Raw genomic sequence first — 4172 nt, 5'->3', positions numbered from 1 at the left:
TTCTAATGCGAAACCTATACTTGGACCAGGAGGCAGTCGTCAGAACAGAGCAAGGGAACACTGCATGGTTCAAAATTCGGAAGGGCGTACACCAGGGATGCATCCTATCGCCATACCTTTTCAACCTGTATGCAGAACTGATTATCGGGGAGGCTGGACGCTATGAGGAGAAATGTGGGGTCAAGATTGGTGGACGATTTATCAACAATCTGCGTTATGCAGACGACACAACCCTGCTTGCTGAAACTGAAAAGGACCTGAAGCGCTTGTTGCAGAGGGTCAAGGACTGGAGCCTCCAATATGGATTGAGGGTCAATGTCAAGAAGACAAAGATTCTCACCACTGGGCCAATTGGCAGCATCAGGATGGATGGTGAAGAGATTGAGATTGTTCACAGCTTCACTTTGCTTGGCTCCAAAGTCAACACTCTCGGCACCAGCAGCCAGGAAATTAGAAGACGTATTGCCATGGGAAAGCCTGCTATTAGGGACCTCTCCAAAGTACTGAAGAGCAATGGTGTCTCTTTTGAGACTAAGGTGAGCCTGATACAGGCCATGATCTTTGTTATCTATCAGAGAGTTGGACAATGACTAAGGATTATAGAAGGAGAATCGATGCCTTTGAGCTGTGGTGCTGGAGAAGAGTATTGACAGTACAATGGTCTGCTAGGAAAACAAACAGATTCATCCTGGAAAGGGTCAAATGGGCTGCTCCTTGGAGGCAAGGATTCTAAGGCTCTGTCTGACATACTTTTGACATGTTGCAACGAGGGACAGGTCCTTGGAGAGGAACATCATGCTTGGTACGTTGGAGGGACAGAGCAGAAGGGGAAGGCCCCCTGTGAGGTGGATTGATTCAGTGGTTAGGGTAATCGGGATCAGTGTGTTGGAGATGGTGCGATTCGCACAGGACAGAGCATAGTTTAGGGCTGCTGTACATAGGGTCGCTATGAGTCGCCAGCGACTCGACAGCACATAACAACAAACAACAACATGCGACCCGAGGAGTGGATTCTGCGTGGTTTTGGGGTCTTCAATGTTACCTGTTAAACGGACGGGGAGTTTTATGGACCCTTTAGCTATCCAACTCCTCTGCCAGTCAAGGTTTATTTATGCCGAATCTATACGACCTGAGGAGTGGAATCCGCGCGGTTTTGGGGTCTTCAATACTACCTGGGAAATGGGAGGGGAGTTTTATGAACCCTTGAGCTATCCACCTGTTTCACCAGTCACGGTTTCGTTATGCCACCTCTATGGGCCTGAGGAGCGGAATCCGCACGGTTTGGGGGTCTTTAATGTACTTGGGAAATGAGCGGGGAGTTTTATGGACACTTTCCTTAGCTGTCCAACTTCTCCACTAGTCAAGGTTTCTTTGTGCCCCAAATACAGGACCTGAGGAGAGGATTCTGTGCCATTTTGGGGTCTTTAGTGTTACCTGGGAAATGGACGGGGCATTTTATGGACCCTTTAGATGTCCATCTTCTCCGCCAGTCAAAGTTTTTTATGACCCCTCTATGTGACCTGAGGAATGGATTCCATGCTGTTATGGGGTCTTCAATGTTACCTGGGAAATGGGGGAGGAGTTTTATGGATCCTAAGCTGTACAACCTCTACGCCAGTCCAGGTTTCTTTATGCCCCTCTTTGCGACCTGAGGAGCGAATGCCACATATTTTGGGGATCTTCAATGTTACCTGTTAAACGGAACGGGAGTTTTCTGGACCCTTTAGCTGTCCAATTTCTCCTCAAGTCAAGGTTTCTTTATGACCCCTCTCTGTGATCTGAGGAGCGGATTCCACGCGATTTTGAGGTCTTCAATGTTATCTGGAAAATGGGCGGGGAGTTTTTGCACCCTTTAGCATTACAACTACTCAGCCAGTCAAGGTTTCATCATGCCCCCTGTATGGGACATGAGGAGCGGATTCCGCGCAGTTTTGAAGCCTTCAATGTTACCTGGGAAACGGGCGTGGAGTTTTATGGGCTCTATAGCTGTACAACTTCTCCCCCAGTCATGGTTTCCTTATGCCCCTCTATATGAGCTGAGGAGCAGATTCCGCTCGGTTTTGGGGTCATCCGTGTTACCTGGGAAATGGGCGGGTATTTTATGGACCCAGTACTTCAGCAGTCAGGGTTTCTTTATTCCCCTCTATGAGACCTGAGGTACAGAGTCTGTGTGTTTGTTTGTTTTTTTGCTCTTGAATGTTACCTTGGATTTGGGAGGGGAGTTTTATGGACCCTTTAGCTGTCCAACTTCTCCGCCATTCAGGGTTTATTTATGCCTCCTCTACACGACCTGAAGAACAGATTCCGTGGGGTTTTGGTGTCTTTAATTTTACCTGGGAAATGGGTGGAGAGTTTTATGGACCCTTTAGTTATCCAATTTCTCTGCCAGTCCAGGTTTCTTTATGCCCCCTCTGTGAGTTTGGGAGAAGATTCCATTTGCTTTTGTGGTGTTCAATGTTACCTGGGAAATGGGCGGGGAGTTTTATGGACCTTTTAGCTGCCCAACTTCTCTGCCAGTCAAGGTTTCTTTATGCCCTCTCTCCGTGACCTCAAGAACGGATTCCGTGTGTGTTTAGTGTCTTTAATGTTATCTGGGAAATGGATGGTTAGTTTTCTGGACGCTTTACCTTTCCAACTTCTCTGCCAGTCATGGTTTCTTTATGCCCCCTTTACTTGACCCGAGGAGTGGATTCTGCGCAGTTTGGTGTCTTCAATGTTACGTGGAAAATAGTTGGGGAGTTTTACGGACCCTTTAGCTGTCCAACTTCTCCTCCAATAAAGGTTTATTTATGCCCCCTCTCCACAACCTGAGGAGTGGAATCCATGCTGTTTTGGGGTCTTCAATGTTACCTGGGCAATGGGCGGTTAGTTTTATGGACGCTTTACCTTTCCAACTTCTCCGCCAGTCACAGTTTCTTTATTCCCCCTGTACTTGACCTGAGGAGTGGATTCCGCAAAGTTTCGGATCTTAAATGTTACCTGGGAAATGGGTGGGGAGTTTTATGGACCCTTTAGCTATCCAACTTCTCTGACCTTCCAGGTTTCTTTATGCTGCCTCTGCGACCTGAGGAGCAGATTGCGCTCACTTTTGGCACCTTCAATGTTACCTGGGAAATGGGCGGGAGTTTATGGACCTTTTAGCTGTTCAACTTCTCCGCCAGCCAACGTTCCTTTATGCCCCCTCTTTGCAACCTGGAGCGGATGCTGCACATTTTGGGGGTCTTCAATGTTACCTGGGAAATGGGCCGGGAGTTTTATGGACCCTTTAGCTGTCCAACTTCTCCGCCAGTCAAGGTTTCTTTATGCCCCCTCTACCTGATCTGAGGAGCAGCTTCCGCTTGGTTTTGGGGCCATCTATGTTACCTGGATAATGGGCCTGGAATTTTATTGACCCAGTACATGTCCAATATCTCCGCCAGTCAAGGTTTCTTTATCCCTGCTCTACGCGACCTGAGGAAAGGATTCCGTACGGTTTGGGGGTCTTCAATGTTACCTGGGATTTGGGAGGGGAGTTTTATGGACCCTTTAGTTGTCCAACTTTTCCCCCAGTCAAGGTTTATTTGCGCCTCCTCTACGCGATCTGAGGAACGGGTTCCGTGCGGTTTTGGTGTCTTTAATGTTACTTGGGGAATGGGTGGGAGTTTTATAGAACCTTTCGCTATCCAATTTCTCTGCCAGTCCAGGTTTCTTTATACCCCCTCTGTGAGCTCGGGAGCAGATTCTTCTTGGTTTTGTGGTGTTCAATGTTACCTGGGAAATGGGCGGGGAGTTTTATGGATCCTTTAGCTATCCACCTGTTTCGCCAGTCACGGTTTCGTTATTTCCCCGCTATGGGCATGAGGAGCGGAATCTGCGCAGTTTTGGGGTCTCCAATGTTACCTGGGAAATGGGTGTAGAGTTTTATGGACCCTTTAGCTGTCCAACTCCTCCACCTGTCAAGATGTCTTTATGCCCCCTCTATGAGACCTAAGGAAAGGATTCCGTGAGGCTTGGGGGTCTTCAGTGTTACCTTTTATTAGGGCGGGGACTTTTATGGACCCTTTAGCAGCCCAACTTCTCCGCCAGTCAAGATTTATTTATGGCCCCTCTAAGCGACTAGGCATTGGAGATGGACTGGCATGGGTCATTTTGAGTCAGATGATCATATGATATATTATTCTGGAGATGAAAAG

The sequence above is a fragment of the Elephantulus edwardii genome, unplaced genomic scaffold (assembly GCF_000299155.1).
Source record: "Elephantulus edwardii isolate Elephantulus edwardi_28Jun2011 unplaced genomic scaffold, EleEdw1.0 scaffold00555, whole genome shotgun sequence".
NCBI lineage: Eukaryota > Metazoa > Chordata > Mammalia > Macroscelidea > Macroscelididae > Elephantulus > Elephantulus edwardii.
This window is presented reverse-complemented; position numbering follows the sequence as displayed.